This window comes from Buteo buteo, chromosome 2 (genome assembly GCF_964188355.1).
Source record: "Buteo buteo chromosome 2, bButBut1.hap1.1, whole genome shotgun sequence".
NCBI lineage: Eukaryota > Metazoa > Chordata > Aves > Accipitriformes > Accipitridae > Buteo > Buteo buteo.
Window position 1 is genome coordinate 7,223,393 of NC_134172.1, and position 19,158 is coordinate 7,242,550.

Below are 19,158 nucleotides of genomic sequence, written 5' to 3' on the forward strand. Positions count from 1 at the left end.
CGTGCGCCCGCCCTCCCCGCGCAAATGCACGCGCAGCCGCGTGCAAGGCGCGCAACACACGCACACGCTCCCCCCCCCCCCCCCTTCCCCCGTGCAACGCACACGCACTCCCGGCACCGGCAGCGAAGAAAACTTCGCCGAGGTTTTTACCGACCCCCCCATCCAGGGCGGCTGCTGCGCGACAGAGGCAAGAGCCCGCGGAGGAGGCGCGGAGCGGGCGCGGAGAGGAGGAGCGGGGCTGGCGGCGGCGGGCCGCGGCATCGCGGGGTGCGCGGAGCGGAGGGGGCGGCGGGAGGGGAGGCTGGGGCGGGAGTTGCCGTGTGTGTGTGTGTGTGGGGAGGGGGGGGGATAAAAAAAAAAAAAAAGAAAAAGGCGAGGGGAAAGGGGAGGTTTGTTGTTTTTGTTGTGGGTTTGGGGTGGGTTGGTTTTTTTTTTTTTAAAGAATTAAAAAAAAAAAAAAAAAAAAACCTGAACCGAGTCCAAAATGGCTTCTTAAAAAAAAAAAAAAAAAAAAAAAAAAAGGGAGAAGCCAAAGCGGAGCCAGCGGGGGAAACCCGGATGTTTGATACAAAGAGGCTGGAGGGGGGCGGAGCGGCGCGGGGGCTCCGCGGCCGCTGAGTGGGGAGCGGCGCTGTCCGTCACGGCCGCGCCCCGCGGAGGGACGCGCACCGCCCGCCCCCCCCCCCCCCCCTCTTGAGGAGACCCGGGGTGAGGCGTGTGGGGGGTGACACGGACACTGGGGGGGAGAGGAGGAGGATGGAGGGCCAAGGGGAAGTCCCCCCCCACGCCCGCCGCTTTCCCACGGGAGAGAGCAGCGCGGCCCCCCCCCATCCCACCCCCGGGGGGAGGAAAAAACCGCGTCTTCGGAGGAAAAATAATCCTTCTCTTCCAGGCTGGTGAGGATGGGGTTTCCCCCCACTCGTGTCCCACCTGCCCCGGAGCCCCCGCATCCCAAAAAAAGGTTCCTTGAGCCCACGCCCCTGCAGGAGCGATGGGGACGGTGTCCTGGGGTGCCAGGGCTGAAGGGACCCTCAGCAGAACCCGGGTTGGGGGCGTCTCAGGGTTAACAAGGTTTTCTCTATTGCCAGGGTGACGGGGATCGAACTCTCTCCGCGATTTGTTTTAATTAGAACTACATGATACGGCGTTAGGCAGCACCAAAGGAATCTTAAGGGGAAGGAGGAGGAAGGGGAGATGCTGAAGGTGGGTCTCGTTCCCGAGGCTTCGGGTCCGCCAGGTCCACTGACTCACCGGGAGAAAGGGCTGCGGCACCGACGGACGCTGCGCGTCAGCACGGGGCGGTAAATCGCAGGTCAGCTCCCTCTTAATTTGTCCGGCGGGGAGTAAGGCTGAAAATATTTCTAAAACCATTTGCTTTTTTCCTCTGGAGGGAGATAAGAGTAAATATGAATCATTCTTTTAAAAGTTTGAGATGCGTTTTGTTCCGAGAAGAAATATGTATATTTTTTTACAGTAAGAAGTTCGCAGGAAACTTCAGGAAGCTTTTATTAAGGGCTTGTAACCTCTCTGAAGCTGGAGACTTTTTTATATACGTACAGCACTTGCGCAACAAGGTCTTAACTGTGAATGGCATTCCTAGGTGCAGTTGCAATAAACTAATTAATAGTATCATTCATGGTATCATACCTCATTCATATGTTTACTATAAGTAAAGAGGAATTCATCGGCAGGAGTACGGTGGTTGCGACTTTAAACACGATACTCTTGGGGGAAAGTTACAGCTAACGCGTGCACCGACAGGCAATGCAATTGGTAAGGCTACCAAAAGTGCTCAAGAAAATAAGTTTTGGAGCAAAAAGCAGCAAAACCGAGCCCATGAAGAGCTAGCGCTGGGCAGGTCAGCGGCACGGAAAAAGCAAGGTGGGTAATGTCACCCAGCTAGTCAAACCGGGGACGGAAAATAAAAAGGAGACGTGTGTGTCAAAGGGATGGGTCGGGGATGATCCCTGTTTATTCAGAAACAAGCGCTCACAGGTAGGGTTTGGGTGGTTTTTAATCCGGAGGCAGCGAGGACCGATGTTGTCACCGGATGCTTGTGGGACAAATCACTGAGAAGGCCACGCAGGGTGCAAAAGGGAATGCAAAACAGTGGTCAAAGGAGAAGTAAATGTCCTGGCCATGGGCTGCAGCAGCTCAGGATACATTTAGAGCCTCAAGAGAAGAGGCAAATAATGGGTCAATATTTCCTATACGGCCGCGTATTTCATTCAAAAGCAAATAACGGGTCAATATTTCTGCTTATTTCAGTCGAGGAGTAAGTTCTTAAACAGCTACCGGGTGGCTGAAGTAAGGAGAAACGTGTGGGGTGATAAAATACGACCCAGCGTTTCATCGTACCGGCATCCCCACGATTAGCTAAAATGAGACGTTTCGTTCATACCAAGAAAATATTAACCCTCGGGAGCAGGCAGTGTGTCTCACGTAGTGATCGCTCGAGCTGCGTCCCTGCTCAGGCTGAAACGCTCCCTGGCCAATGCCGCTCCTATTTTTAATCGCTGCGCTATGAAAAGCCCCGTTTCACAGTGCCTGAATTTGTGCTTTACAGGCAGAGACCTGGGAGCACGTTTATCACGCGGCTGTCATCGCTTTTGAGGAAACGGGCCCAGAGCGCTTTGGATGTTGTCCTAAAGCCACCCAATAAGGCGGGCGTAGCGTGGCCTTTTGCACTTGGACAGCGTGCTGCTGCAGGCGATGCTGCAAAGAGCAAACCGACAGAGAGCCGGACCCAGGGCAATTTTTGCCCCGGGATAAACGATACCCTGAATTTTCATTTATTAAATTGCAGTCTGTCTTGCTTACATTGTTTCACAAGGAGATGTTTACCCTCCTGAAAAGCTAAAATGTTTTCTCTACTTGCAACATAAAAGCCCGGGAGTGAGTATTGTCGCTGGAGATAATGTTACAGCCTTAGCAAGATGACACTTAAAAACTTAATCAGCCTCCAAGAATTTCGGAAATAGTGATGAACAAAGGTAGCAAGTGTTAAGAGCAGGCAGCGCTTGCGAGAAGTGCCCTTACAAGCGGCGTTTTCAAGAGCTTTTTTCTGTTTCCAGTTATCACTAGAGCTGCACAGCTCAGACCATTTTTAAATAATTATACTTAACAGTTAAAAAACCCTCCTGCGCTAAAATAAATTTTAGCTAAGATGGTTTTATGCTTTGCAGCCTCATATGACACTCAATCTTTCTTGTGTGACTGTTGTAACAAGTCAAATTCATGTATTTTGATACCCCGCACGTGATAAAGATACTTGGATCACTTAAGCCCGTACAAAACTGCAGTGCTCGCATGTCATTTATCTTAAAATCCTATTGTAGCTCTCGTGAAATGTAATTTCTTCAGTGAATGGAAATTTATACTGACAGAGGTGTTATAAAACATGGAAAATACTGGGGGAAGGGGACCCAACGTTTCCTTTATCTCTTCAAGTATTCACTAACGGTGATTTATTTTTCAGCTCGGCGTTGGTTCGTTGCAGGTTACAGAGCCCTGGTGCAATTAAAGGGACCCATTTCCAGTCGTCTTAAGCAAAACTGGCATTACTTGCAACAGGTGAGAAATGCGTGCTGCAGACCCAAGACAGCAAACTGGTTCACAGGCTGCAGTTTCCATATCGGTTCCTAAAGCTGCTTGTAGGAAATCACTCAGCCTAAAGAAACTCCTGGGATCCCAGCCTCTAATTCACATTTCAAAATGCATGGGTAAGAAAAAACTATTTATATTCATAATCTTGAGTAAATAAATTGTCACTTTAACGACACATTTTGTTGTAATTAAGCACTTCCCGGTAATAACCAACCCACACTATGAAGCGGTTTCTTAATACAATGGTAAGCTAACTTCTCGGTTGTGAGCAGAATTAGGAAGCTTTTAAAAGCACAGACCAATTAATACAGCAGGGCGATGTTGCACAGTTATCAACGTGTGGAAATAAGGGGTGTTTGCTAAAGAACTTTTTCCTTATTTTCAAGAAACGCTGTTGCTTTAAGGTCAGTATCTCACCTGCAGAATTTCCCAGCAGGTTTTATACCCCGTATTAGCCTGACTCTGCTCTCGGTGGCTTTGCCTGACTCTAAAGGGAACAGACCTGAGGCAGACTTAAACCTTCCTTAGCTTTCTAAGCACTCACTGCTGTCACCTGTCCGTAATGCAGCTACAATTAACTTGCTAGAATTTCTATATTTGAAGCAGCTTTAAATTAGAGCCTGAACTTCCAGACTTGGATGCAGATGGTCTTTGCTACTGTCTGTACGAGCCCTTGGTTTTCACACTAAAAAAGCCCACCCACGTTGACAAATTTGCCCTTTGCGGTCTGGCTTCAGTGCAGCCAGTAAAAATAGCGAGTGATACGGCAGACAGAATGGGCCCTAAACTATACGAAGGTATTTTTTGATAGCTTTTCTTAGCTCCAGACTAAAGAGCAAGGCATCAGATGTTGACAGATTAGAGGGGAATATACCAAGCCAAGGTGTCTGTTACCGAGATGCCCATAAACCAGCAGTGTTGCCATCCTCCAGAATTTGAACTTTTCCCTTGGTTTTCAGTTGTATTTTGATTAAAGCGTAAATACCAGCAACCGGCATGTGTCAGCCAGTGTCAGAGCCGCATGCCAAAGCTTTGTTCAGGTTGGATCTTTAGCGTCGATTTACTCGTCCGTGGATTTTGTTAGGACTTCTGGGGCATAGCTGATGATTACTTTTACTGCTATAACCAGCAGAGTCATCGTATAATTATTTCCCTTTAAATCCAGGAGAACTTGTCTGGCCTATCAGGCGGGGAATTTAATTGCAAGAAGGCTCTGGAGGATGGATGGTCGGTGCTGGAAGGTAGCTGTACCGTTAGCATGTTACCCACCCCCAAAAAGGAGAATCCAGGCTCTAATCCATACCCCCAAGTCATGCCAGCTAGCCAGGAACCAAAGCACGCCCACACTCGAGTTGGAGACTTCTGTGCTCAGACAAGGAGGATTACGGACATCATATGACTAATTCTGCAATGACGGTATATGCTTAATTGGTAAAGGACTGCATTTTCTATCTTTTTTTAACCCAGGGCATAGCGTCAAAGGTCTGCCTGATGTTTGAGGTTCCTTTCAGGTATTTTCTTCATTGAGACTCACTGTACTTAAGGTTACTGTGGCCGCTGGCTTTGTCTTACGCCCTTAAGTGCTACTGTGCTTTTTAGTGATGAGAAACCAGCATTCAAATTGCCCTGAAACACCAGGCTGTGCTGCTCTTGCAGCTCGTGGAACAACTTCCCTGAACCTCAGGTACAAAAGCTCCGGCTGTTGCAAAAGCCGGTGGCCCAGAGTCAGGAAAAGCACAGTATTGAAGTAAACAGACTACAGTACTGAACTTTAGACATTCATTTTAATGCCCTGCTTCCGAGCTCTCTGCCTCAGTTTCCCTGTAAAATACAAATACAGCACTGGTGATGCTTAGCTCATAAAAAAAAGTAAACATCTCTCTCAACTTCCAAGAATGCATGCTGCAGTAAGTTGAAGTCAATGTAAATTCGGTGGAAAGAAGATGTTTTCTATCGGTTGATGGTACTTAACCATCCAAACAGATTACCAAGTGCTATGGCAGCAAAATCCCTTCTGCTTGAAACATTTAAGACTGCCTGGGTGCCAGTCAGGAAAATGGGCTCCCAAATTGGTGGTAGCAACACCAGAATCACTTCTTGGTGACAATCCTGCTGACTGTGACAGCCTCCAGTAATGGCAGTCTATTAATCTCTTGCTCTGTGCCCATCAAGCACTCTGTCCTTCCATTAAAAGCTGAAGGTAAATAAATACAGGTCCCGTCATCAGATCATTTTGCTTGCATAGACGTTATCTACAGAGCCTCTACGTGAGATGGACGAGCAGGAGGGCAAAAGAAAATCTTCCCATCCTCAGTGTAAGGTTAGCCAGGGTGCAACGCTGCAAGCTTGGGAGCTGCCGAGTCGCCCTGGTCATTCCGGTTTGCTTTGCACAACAGCCGACGTTGCCGACACCGACTGGGGGTGGCAGGCGAAGGGCAAGGTGTTCAACCTCCTCTGTGCTTGGAGTGTGTCTGGACCAGGTTAGGGCAGCTTTAAGTGCTGCACTCTTTTGGGTGGCCGCCAGCAGATCCCACGGGGTTTTGCAACACCTAAAAAAGAGCCTGAGAATACAACAACCCTTGAATCTGCAGAGTGAGAACAGCATGTTCTGTCACTGCCCTTAGACTGTTCCCTAAGATTATCCATTTTAGTTGCCATCCTCTGTAAAAGAAGATAGTAGGTGTTTGCCCACATTGTCTTCAGCTGTTGATGTTTTACCTGAAAATGCAATGCAGGTGTTTTAAAGTGCATCTGGTGGCTACAGCAGCCTGGAGCCAAGGCCTGTCATCTCTCCAGCTCCCTCGCCTTCCTCCCTCCCCAGGTGTTTGGTTGGCAGAAGAACATCTTTCAAATTCCAATATTTTGTTTAAAAAGCTACACTCAGGGTTTTTTTAACTGGTTGCAATTAGGCTTTAACATTGGGAAAGTTCATACAGAGGTGCCGTGTCTCTCTCTGAAATGGCTCTGCTTAAGAAAAGCACCTGTATCCCTCCTGCAGCCAGCTGGACTGTGCTGGAGGGTTTACTTTCACTACTCTTACCTGTGGCCTTGTGCCTCCTGACACACTCGAGGCATGTATGGAAGGACCAATAAAATATGTCCTGGAGAGTTTGGTGTATTTTTAGAGTTTGTCCCAGATTATTGGCCTTTGTCCCAGATTTCAGTGGTTAGGGTATAAGAATGCCCGGTGGGGCCGAGTGCTTCCTGCATTGCTCTCAGGAAGGCTTTAATCAGGAAAAATACCCTCTCAGAGAAGGCAAATAATTAAGTTTTTGTGGCAAATACTACCATTAGCAGGAGGTGATAAACGCTCAAGACCACAGTATAAATAGAGCAAGGCAAATGCACTAAGCTTTAGCGTGCAACATTATTGTGTTAGATGGTACTGAGTAATGAATTGGACATCACTAGCAAGGTAGTTTTCTTTTTGTCTTTATTGGGACCAGAATTTGTTTTTACACCATGAAGTGTCTGTCTCTACTGCTGCTCATCATGGGGAAATGCTGGTGTAAACCGCCTGGGGGAAACTCGTCCCACACGCTGGCAGCTGGCAGTGTGCAAGCAGGGAGCTAATGTTGGAAGGGATCTTCAGGTGTCATCCAGTCCATCCTCCTCCCTTTCGCAGTGTTTATTCGACCTGTGTCATTCCTAGGAAATGCTCATCCAACCTCTTCCTGCAGTGCTGGGCACTGCACAGTGCTCCAGGTTCCCAGGACATCATGAGCTTTGCCTGCAGAACATGAGCTTTCCTCCTGCGTAACCTCAACCTTCTCTGCTGCAGTTTGGCCCTTACTGAGCACATGGGGGATGGATTGCTGCTTTTCTCTCTGCTCCAGCTTTTACCTCTTGGAAGATTGTCTCTCTTCAGCCTGCCAAAGCCAAAACAGGCCAATTCTTTTGTCCCTTCCTTGTGTTTCTGGCCACACAACACGACCCTTGCTCTATCCTTTGGGCTGCTTAGCTGTATTTCAAGGGCTAAATTCCCTTGCTGAAGTCCTGGACTCCCCTTGTCACCATCTGCAGCACGTGCTCCTCAGCTCTGGGGGACTTCTCTTGGTTCAGCCCTCCCAGTTACACTCCAGGTTTTTGGGATGCTGAAGGACTCCCTGATGGACTCATCCAGGCAATATCTGGCTTTCATGGGCTTCCACCTTGGTCTTACCTCTTTACCTCCTATCAGCTGCTTCTTGCCTAGCTGCCCTAATGCCCTTTCTCAGACTATTTCCTTAGCTTCGTAGCATAGGACATACCACATGTCATAAAAAGGACAAAGTATAAAAACTATTCTGTTAAGAATCCAACTGCTGTTCCATCAATTTTGTAGAGAGACAGGAGTGACACATTGCCAATACAGATGCAGGTAAAGTCCTGCTGCACTCAGTCATGCCTGTGAGAAGAACCTGCTTTCCTTCCCCGCACTCCCCGGCATTCAACTCTTGGACATTTTGGCATATTATCAGTGATAAATGTATTCACAAGTGAGAGCAGCCAGCCCTGCAGGCTGTGATGCCAGGGTGTTGTGGGTTCCTGGCATGGGCAGTGCCTCTACGTGGATTTCGGAAGAGCAAGACAGAACTATTTTTTGTAGCCAGCCTCAAGTTTTTATCTATTTGTAGGTGTCTTGATGTCCCCTAAATTGGGATTAGGTCCTTTGGCAGGAAGACTGCACTTCATGTCTTGACTTTCCTGGCCGCATATGCACCCAACCCTCTTTTGGCGAAAGGCCACTGATCTCGTCTTTTATTTTTGCCACCAAATGCCACTCACTTGTGCTGAGAAGGAGGAACTGGCAGCAAGGAAATTATCAATAATCCAGCAAGCCGCTAATCTGTTTCCCATTTTTTGTGGCCTATCCATGCTGTAGGATAGTGCACAGACCCTTAATTATTCACCTACAGTAGTTTAAATGGTTGCCAGTGGCTACTAACACCAGATCTGAAAAGAATTTAATAATGGAGGAGAAGAAAGATTTAAAAAAAAATAAGGATGGCATGGAATAAGGATGAGAGAAGGGTGAAGGACATATGGCAGAGGCACTGGTTGGGGGTATTCCGGTGGCCTGGGTTCCAGCTCAAGCTTCTTCAAGATCTCTGATAGGCTTTGCTTTACTTATCTCTTAAGTCCTGATCAGAATGGGAACAACGGGCTTTATCCACAGAAGTAATTAAAATGTTGCACTCCCTGGCAGTGGAGTTAAAATCAATTTCTCAAATACAAGATGAGGAGCAAGTGGCCAGGCTGCTACCGTGTGGAAAAAGATCTGGGGCTGCAATGCTTGGGAGTACAGCAGAAATCCAGTGCTGCAAAAATCCAGCAGTCCCGCTGGGATGCCTGTTCAAAGGGGCACACTGGAGAAGGCATGGGACAATCTTTCCATTCAACTTGGCAGTGGTGGGGTGTTGGCTCAAGAACAATTTCCATACCTCGGGAAAGATACAGCTCAGCTGGGAAAAGCCCGAAGAGGTGCAGAAAGAACGATTGGAGGTGTAGAAAACCTGCTTTTGAGGAAAGGCTGAGAGAGAGAGAAGTGTGTGGTCTGAAGAGGGGACCAAGCTGAGACAAAGCAACTTGCCAAATACGTGCAAGGCTGATGCAAAGAGGCACAATGTGTCCTTGTACCTTCTTCAAGCAGGGCGAGTGATAGGCTTCAGCTCCAGCAGGAAAGTCGTAGGTAAAAGATCAGGAAAAACCTTCCAGGGCTATGAATAGTTCAGCATAGGGATATATTCTCACAGGCTGTTGTGGAATTGTCACTGCAGGAAGCTGTTAGACAAAGATCTTGCAGGGATGGTTGAGGTATTGTTGATTGTACCTGGGGCCTCTTAGAATCCTTTATCCAACTTTCTTTTCCTGTTTCCTCCAGTTGCCACTGAAATCATTGGAATTCAGCAGTTCAGCATTTGGGAAGACCTGCCACAATAGCAATCCCCTGTTTGCAATCAAGGAGATTGCAAGAGCAATCACATGCATATTTAGCTGATGTGCAGCTCCTGGGATTGTAGGGGTACAGAAACAAGCTAAGAAATAAGTGTGCCGTAACTGTGGAAGTTGATTATTCTAGAGCATTAAAAATCCAGCCTTTCTTTGACAAGGAAACGCTGCACATGAGCAGAGCTTTTCCACGTGAAATGTTGCAAAGGAATCTCAGTTATGTTTAGCGTTAGGGAGGCACAAAGGAAATCTCATTAGAACCCACTGACAATGATCTGTTATAAAAGGGAACAGGAGCAATTCATGAGCTCGGGGAAAAATAAAAGTGCATCTCTGTTCTGCCCGTCCTCACTGTCTGTTGCTACTCTAGGACACAGATTTCTTGAGAGAAGGATCTGTGCCTCCTTGCTCATTTAGCTCTTATACATCATGTTTTATTTGCTAGGAGACCTGAACGATGAGCAGCAAACACTCTTGTTCCTATTTTAAATGCATGGGAACTGCAGTACAGAGAGATAGAATGACTTGCGCAGGGTCACAGAGCAATTTTGTGGCAGGGCTAGGACCAGAACCCAGCTCCCTTGTTCCCAAACCTTCATCTCTTCATTGACCCTTAATTTTAATCACTTTCCAAGGAAGTCTGTTGGCCTCTTCCAGTTGACTTCCATGGGAGTAATGCCAGGTATCAAATGAAGTCACTGGGAATATCAATGCAAAAGAAGCCAATATTAGATGCAAAGAAAGAACTGATGGAAGGGGAAAAAATAGATTTTACAAAAAAAGGAGTAAGTTCTAGTGCCGCTTCCATAATATCATTCCCTCTTTAATTTGTGCCTGGTCAAAATTAAAAAAAAAATAGATTGCTAATATTAATAGATGAAATGAATCTTGAATTTTATAATAGTGGAGGAAATGAAAGGACCAAAGTAATATTGTGTTGTTAACTGAGATTTTAATAATGATTCTGTCCTCAGTTGGTGCATTTGTTCCACAGAAAGTAAATCATTAATGAAGAGGGGGGAAAAACAGTTTTATGGTGATGGATTTTTGAAAGAAAAGTTTAATTTTGCTTAACTTTTAGAAACTCAGAAATACGCCTGGAGCTCTAAAACTAAAAGACAAACGCCTCCAAACCAGTCCACAAGGATGGTATTTAGCCAAGTGGCTAACACTGCCTGGGGCGAGATGGAGTAATGTCCATTGCTCCTCTCTGAGAGAGCTGAGGTGAGTGGAAGAGGTGGGTTAGAGATGTTGATTTTGATGGAGGAAGGAAGGTTTGAAGGTTTGCTCTTGGTTGGTTGCATTCTCACAGCTATTTCTGAATGGCACCTGGAGAGCACTAAGGACATCATCCTCACCCTAAACCAAAGGAGATCTAACTGGGTTCATCCTATGGTTTCCGTGGACTTCTGCAAGATCTGCTTCCACCACGTCCTCTGCATGGGATGGGTGGACTCAAACCACTCTCGGTGCCGTGAGGGTATTTGACTTTCCAAGTGAAGAAAGAGCCTGCCAAGGCTAGCATGTCCAGCGGTGGCTCTTGACCTACCCACCGCTATCTTCAACCACCTCCAAGGAGTCCCAAAAAAAAGGCTCCCTGGAGCAGCAGTTCATTTCGCACCAAGCCCCCTGGTTCGATATGTCGAGCATAGAAAGGATCACAGTCTCACAGCAGTGGAGAAGAAAAGCATCTCTGTAGCTGGGATTTGGTGCCTAAGAAAAAGCAAATATGGAACGTACGTGCCTGCATGTGCATGAAGGAGATGGGGGGAAAACAGAGAATTCCCCTGATTCCTTAATGAGCACAGCACCCCAACAATGAATGTAGAAATTTGCAAATTAAATGACATTTTTGTGTGTAAACTATCAAATCAATAAAGAGCTGTAAACATTAAACAACATTATATGAGAGCCTGGAGTGTCACCACAAAAATTAAGACCATGTAATTAAAAGTACAATGCAATTTATTTTTATATCGTTCTTCATTCAAATCAACAAATCTTATTACTTACCCAAAAATGTAAAGCAGGCTGCAGTCTAATTCAAAAGATGAAGACAAAGTGGCTATTGAAAAACCTATGTTTCTTGGTCCCTTAGATCTGGCAGCAGTCATGATTTAACATTTTAACTACTGTAATAGGTTATACTGCTGAAGAAAAGTGCATTAATTACTATGGGAAACCTAAAAAAAAAATCTAATTAAGAAGAATAAAATCATTCTTATTGACTGGGAAAAATAAAACTATGTAAAGGGAAATGAAGGGTGAAAAAACTGAAGACACACAAAATAAATGTGGTCTGCGCAGGGTAGAAAACACACTTCTGCAGTTGCTGGGGGGTGTGGATTTGAATCTGGCTGGAGATCACAGTTTGCTGTGGCTAAAGCTCTTCTCCAGTATCTCACCCATTGGAATTACCTTCTAATTAGCTGCAGCACAAGGAATTGAGTTTGCTCTGAATTCAGCTCAACATGTCTGTGCAGAACCGGCCCCACTGGCTGTGTTTGAAACAACAGGGCAAAAGCGCGAGATTGCACTGCGTCTCTGGATATAGTACAGGTAACTAAATAATTGTCTCGATAGTTGCCATCCTTCCTAAAAAGTCACAGAGGACACGTGTAAGAAAGCAGTCCTGTGTCCCAAACCATGCAATACGTCATGCCTGGGGACACCCGTAGGGATGAGTCGCCATGGGCAGATGCGAATCTGCCTTTCAACTAGCCCCAGCCCTTTAAAGTCATTTTAAAATAACCTTTCTGTGTGAAATACCCACCACCTTGTTTGCTCAGCCCCAGCTTTTGACTTTATCTCCGAGTGGCTGCCATAAAGGAGCGCCCGCACCCCCATTGCGTGCCTTCATGGGATCCCCAGGGATGCAGGGCTGCTTTGGAAGCAGGTGCATCTTTTATCGGCCAGAAACGGCAGCCAAAAATGTTAGGAAGTGTTTGACCGTTTTTTCCAGATGTGAAACTAAGATGGGACCATGGTAGTTTTGTCATTGCCAGAACTGGGTTCTGGGGCTGTGATTTGGAGCTTTCATCCCGATTTGGAGTAAGGGTGTGTTCATGATCTTGAGCATTTTCGTGATGGGAAAACTATTTTCTGCCCAGCTTTACTGCCCTCATTCCTAAAGATCCTGCCGATGTCAAAATGTCTGTGGCTGTTAAAAAGAAGGGAGAGGATGCCATACGGTCAACAGATACACTAAGTGTTTAGACAAATACATGCAGTTTAATTACTTCAGCTGATAGTAGTAGTATTAATTCTTTTTCAAGCCAGAAGTTATCCTTTGATCACTTATATTTACTTCACATGTAAAATAGACTACAGCAATTTGGCCAGTTATCTTGTACTGAATCCAATAACTTGTACATCATTAATATCTCCAAATATGAAAAATTAGTAGTATAAATTTTGCACAGCCCTTCCAGGATTACAGATCTTCATCAAAGGCAAGAGGAATTGTCTGAGGAATAAGGACTTCAAGATTCTATGAGTGCATACTGTGCCAGAGAGGCAGAAACTAAGTGAAATATTTGCAACAAATGATGCTATTACGGATATGTGCTTGCACAGAAAGCCAGCAAAAGGGCACTACACCACATCAGGTATGTTTTGGTGGTATTACTGACACCCAGAGTCGCACAGCTCTTTGCTCAAAAGTAAGCACATTCTCCTTTCCAGCCTTTACCAGCAGGAAACAAGGTTGCAAAGCAATAAGCACAGACAGGGACTGTTTGAAGGGGAGGTTGATTGACTGGGGGTTATTTTGCAGCACAGAAACATCTGAGCAGTAATGCCTTTTGATTAGCAAAGAATTTTTATGTTGAACCTTGCAAAACACATGAGGATTACTCATGAAGGGTATCACATAGACCATGTGTAAGATATCTACACAAGGGTTGCAGAAGCAGCCTTTAGTTATAAAACAGAAATAAGCAAAGATTAAATTCACCCTCTGAGGGAAAGATAGAAGGGGTTTTTATGTGGTAGCATTTGAAGGCTGTTGTATTGGGACCATGCCATACTGTGCGTGCTCTACTAATCCAGGATCCATAGACGTAAGAATTTTGTATAGTCTAGCCTGAGCTCCTGCACAACCAGACCCCCAGGGGTGATGCAATCCCAATGCACAGCTCACGTACTGCTTTTTGAGTCATATGGCCGTGACTCAGGTGGGGTTGGGGTCTGGGGACACACAAGAGGGCCTGGGTCAGTGGGCTGTTAGTCAGAGGTGTACGTTTTAGCTACCTGAGCGTGGGACTGCCACTCTGCTCTGGCATCCCTCTGCCCAACTGTAACTCTCTTTGCACTACAGTATAAAGAGCGAGCTGCACCGGCAAATGCCTGAGATGCACGGAGCATCAGGGCAGGGGAAGGTTGTGAGGGCAGTGGTGGGATTAGACTCACCTCATTTCAGATATTTACAGAGTAGACTTCTAAATGCGAGCTGTCACACTGGGCTTTCCAGGCAGCAGGAAGAAATAAGTGTTTTTATTATGCAATTCATCTGCTCTGCTTTAACCATCTACTTTAGGAAGAGATGAATCACCATAGACTCTATCGACTGTATTGACTGGCTCTCCATTGACTAGCAAGGGAGCCACGGGTGACTAGCTCAAGTGCAGATTTCTACTTTAGTCAGGTGAATCTACCGAGTGCTTCGTGCCCATAGTGTAAGACTTGGCTGCTCTGAGCAGCTCATACTGTGGCATTTCAGTCAATAACTTCTGCAGCAAGCACAGTATTTTTGGAAAAGCGACACCCATCAGGAGGAGTTTGCAATGCAAGTAGACAGAAGAAATAGCAGGTGGGCAACAGAGGTGCCCCGTGATTAAGAAGAAAAAAAGTCCGCGTCTCCAGCTCCTGCACCACGTCCCTCAAACCCTGCATCTCTCTTATAGCAGGTTTCCGTGTCTTCCCAGAGAGATTAGTTCAGGTACAAACTAATACTGATGATTAGTTCCTGATGATTGCTACCATCTCCCTCCAAACTGAAGGGGTCCTGCTGAAGCCATATCTCATCCCCCCATGGTTGTTGCCGCACTTTATCCTCAGTGCATCAGCCACTTCTGAGAAAGTCTTGGGTCATCAGGAGAGAAACTGTCTGGGTCATCAAGAAAGCATACACTCAAAAGACAGAAAAAAACCACATTAGTCTGTAGGAGCGTATGCCATTAAAAGCAAAAACCAGCCTACACGTGTAAGAGCGGCAGCCTCTACAGTGTGGTGTACATCCACACACTTAGCCTGTTGTTTCAGAAACTCCGTCTCCCTTCGGCTGTGATCGCTCTCGACTGTTTGCAGTCTGCGTGCGGTGACGTGCATGGAATATTACTATGAAAATGTGCGTTCTTGTTAATAGGTATAGTTTAGGATGATTGTTAGCAGAGCATAAGGCCTTATTGATTGAAAGTGGCATATGGCAAGGATGTATAATGATTCACTTTGGCTGCTAGTTTGAAATCCTATTCACGGGCGAAAAAAACCCCTCTCCTTTGCAGTCAGGCTTCATTCTTTCTGCAGCGTGTTTTTCAAACCGGGCCATTTTACAAGTGATCCGTAGGAGAGATTTCCTGCTCTCCTGGGTGTGTGCTCAAAGCGCTTTTCAGTCCTGCAAGGGCAGGTCGCAGGAACAAAAGCTGAAGTTACCATACGCCTCCCTTTGAGGGAAAGGTTGGTCGTCTTGCAGATCTCTCCTCTAAAACTCTTTTTCAGGGCATTTAGTGTTTATGAAAGGTGACAGACTTGAAAATCTGATGCACGGGAGATGCCAGGGAGAGGTCCAGCCCGAGCAATGCCCCTTTTCCAGCAGTGCCCCTTGGTGCCTGGTGGGAGAGTGCAGGAATCCCCACCTGCAGCAACAGCCTCATGGAAACAGTTTTGACATTTTTACCAATCTCATTTTTGAAAGACAAAGCTGCCAGTGCTCCGGCAAGGTGCTCTAAAGTTGAGTGCTTCTCTGGATCCAGCTTCTCTTCACCAGGGGGAAAAAATGCATGTTCCTACATGGCATTAGCAAATACAGAGTAATTAACCTGAGGTAAAATGCCAGTGAAGGCAAAGCAGCTAAAGTATTAATACATGTGAACTGACAGATAAGCCCTGAGGACCTCATCCATCTTCTGTGTGAGTTAGCAGGTCCAAGTGAAGCTCGGGTTGTCTTACCTGGTTTGCCATGTGTAGACCGACACGGTAAGCACAGACCTTGTGGCTGGGTAAAGATGGCACTTTGTGAGTCCTGAATGCCGCCCACTGCCCCGTCACTGGTGCTTCTGAGGGATGTGTTGAACCTCAGGAGAGATGTCCTGAAGGACGACAGCTCAGAGTGACCCTGCCCCAGTGCTTGATAGCAAACATGGCTGCAATTGCTGCTAATACTGACCCCGGCACCCGCTCCCCCACCACTGCCGGGAGGGCAGTGCGGGGAAGGGTTTTGCTAGGTTGGCTGAACAGTGGAGAAAAAGGTGATCCCAACAACCCCTCAGAGCTGTCTTGCAACCTCCTCCATACAGGGAAAACCTGCAGGGACTGGTCCTAACCCACCAGGTGATCAACTCATCCGGGGAGCTAAGGGACGGAGGGAAGGAGCACGATCTCTGCCTGTTCCTGTAGCCCTGCAAACCTCCCTGATCTTTATCTGGCTGATACAATAGCATGATGTTCGGTGATATGTGAACACTTTTCCTGGCAACAGCACCACAAACGATTCAAATGGCATTCCCCTCACTACTGGAGGTACAGCCCTTGTGTTTCCCCACCGGCAAATAAAAAGCGGAGCCTTCATATATGTCTCTTCTGGGAAGCGTTGCTTTCTAGGAATTGCTTACAAAGAATTAAGTAACCCATTTGATTGTCATCCAGAAGCCCTGGGCTTGCTACATGATCTTGCACGATTCTTTTTTCCAGGGAGATACATCTTCAAGACGGTCTCGAGGATTTGCCTGTGGTAGGCAAAACAGGGCTCCCTTGAATAAAATAACTCTGAACAAGCAAATAAACTGAATGCCTTTCATTATACCTGTCACCAGTTTATTTACTCCATGGCCTCTTTCTGCCATAAAAGTCTTGAGTGATTTCAGCATACTAAAACATCTGCACTCATTTTCAGAAAATAACAACAACTGCCAATGTATGAACTCACTATTTTCTCAGAACGCCTATTGTTCAGTGTCCGACCCTTATTGTTTCTCATCTCCTGTGAGTGGTTTACAATGAAATCCACTTTATTTACAGTGGAAAGCAAAATATGTTGGAGCAAGACAATCGACTATAAGCCTTCAGTCAATAACAGCTTATTTTTGTGCATGCTAAAATGTAGTCATTTCTTGTGTTCATTGAAATCAGTGGCAGAATTCCCATTTGGAGGTGTCTGTTCGGTCCTGTGCCAGATCCTGGACTCCTGCTAAGCTTAAGCTGGTACACCTTACCATGCACCTTCTAAAACTGGATCCAGCATGCACAGACTGTCTTTTCATGGGCTCCATAAGCCACCTGCAGTAAGTGCTCCCAATTTAAGACCTTGTATCAGGACAATACTTTAGCATCGCTCAACTGGTTTGCTGATTAGGAATCTTTGTAAGAGATTGAGCTGTTGACAGGTGAATCATCTGTGTCCCACAGTGTCTCACTCTTTACTCTTGGTTTGTGGCCAAGATCAACTCCCACTGAAGGCCTTTCTTATAGTTTTCCAGTGAATGCTTTACATGGGGTCATCACATCTCCGAGATAAACACTGAAAAGCTGAAGCATGCTATTAAGCTTCTTAAAACACTAGAAAGACAATCATTTTGGCAGAATAGATGTTAATCACACTTATATAAAAGCTTTTCATCTTCAAAGCATTTAACCAACATTAATTACATGTAATTGGCTTTTCCACGTACGTCATGCAAAACGCACCTTTCATGTCACTTGTCCCTGCTATCTTAACCAGGATTACTGAGAGAAAGCTGTGCCTCTCCAGTGCAGCACGGTTTCCTGAAGCCACCCGAGGCCTCATCTTGCAAATCACAAAGGCCAACATTTAAATCAGCAGTTGCACTGAAAAAAATAACGCCATCCCGCTTGGGTGCCTGCAAAGTTGTGTCTCCATCTCCCTGGCAAAAGCTTCCGAGAAGAGTCTTTGAAGCTTTGCTGTTCGCCATGCCTGGGGATGTCCTTGGCTTCACTAAGGCCATCCAGGTCCCACACCCACACTCTAGTGTCTGCAAGCACTGCTGCTTGCCCAAAATGCCTGGGATGCTCTCTGGACTCCAGCAGCACTGCATCTGAAAAGGTGCAGTGAAAAGAGAAGGGATCACGTTTTCCATAGTAACCTCATCTTCAAGCACTTACCCAAGGAGTTGAAAACTTGGGTCCATTCCCTTCCTCTAAAGGGGTCTGAAACCCTGATCTGCCACCACCCCTTCATGCTTTTCTTGCATGACCTTTTCATTGAAACAACTGCTACATTCAGCCACAAGCAACTTGAAAAAGTTAAGATTTTTATTCCAATTCACAGTGTGTGTGAGACCAAAAAAAGAAAGATTTCTTGCCCAGTGAACTGTCAGGATTCAGCCAGGAAATATGAGTTCCACGTGTCTTTAGAGGAGCTGGCTAGTATTCAGGTTCCCTAGTGCTCAGGGCTGAAAGAAAAGGATTTTGGAAGCATTAGTCACAAAAAAAAAAAAAAAAAAATTTCCACCAAAAAGGATAAATAAAGAAAATTTACAAGAAAAGAAAAATATATCATTGTCTACAGGGACTAGATCACAGGGAACGTTTCCTGGAGGTGAGCACTGGATGGAGGATAAGGTTCACAACAGGCGAGAAACCAAACCCAAGCACTATCTGTAATCAATAGCACCAGCCAGGTCAGAACCAGAGGACCTTTCCTATCAGAGATCGGTGACGGTCCTGATAGCTGTCTTCACTCTAGCTGACTTTCAGAAGGCAATATTGAGGGTGGTATTACGCTTGTTTTCACATTGAATGTAGCGCCATTTACAAGCTGATTTTCTCTATCTTTGTTCATATACGTAGCTAATAGAGCTAAAAAATGTGCTGTTAGTTCAATGGCTCATAAATGGATGAAAGCTCCACCTGGCATTCCTGCATTGTGTTGAAGTAAATAAAGGTGCTTTCCCAAAAGCGCAGGATTTTCTTAACTTTTATTCTTAACCCTCAACTTTTATTCTTAACCCTAAATGGCTACAAAGGCCAGAGACTGAGTTTCCCACGGAGCTGTTTGGGCCTGGGATAATAAGTTGTAAACCTCTTGAACTGTCTTGCACATTGAAAGGCTCTCCATCCTTCATTAGCATGCATTAGAGAGGGAGACCTGTGTGGTACGGTCAGGATGAGCAGAAAAACAGTCCTGCTGTGCAAAAGAGAATTCAAGGAGCCCAGGGACCTAACCCCAAGTCATAGTGAGGCAGATTTTAGAAAAGCATTTAAGTGGCAGGTTCCAGTGCAAGCCATAATTGTGCTCATAAATCAACAAGATCCTTTAAAAATCCCACACGGTGTCACCTGCCCTCAGTAGCTAGAGTGGCTGTTTATTTTGCAGACATCTTCACAATTTCATTCTCAAGATTATAATTCAGTTAGTGGTAACACAGTTCTGTCAGACTACTCCCA

At 45.9% G+C, this 19,158-nt stretch overlaps 1 long non-coding RNA gene across 3 annotated transcripts; it reads left to right on the forward strand.

Moving 5' to 3' along the window:
• The first annotated feature begins 58 nt into the window (after positions 1–58).
• Positions 59–11,513, forward strand: LOC142038921 (uncharacterized). Of its 3 annotated transcripts, XR_012652739.1 has the most exons (6): positions 151–267; positions 1,089–1,312; positions 3,479–3,722; positions 4,772–5,022; positions 10,619–10,761; positions 10,850–11,513. It is a non-coding gene; the product is annotated as an uncharacterized LOC142038921 (long non-coding RNA). The 3 variants fall into 3 exon arrangements; XR_012652737.1 differs by lacking the exon at positions 4,772–5,022 and having other exon boundaries at positions 59–187; positions 10,850–11,510; XR_012652732.1 differs by lacking the exon at positions 4,772–5,022 and having other exon boundaries at positions 10,850–11,510.
• Positions 11,514–19,158: the final 7,645 nt, after the last annotated feature.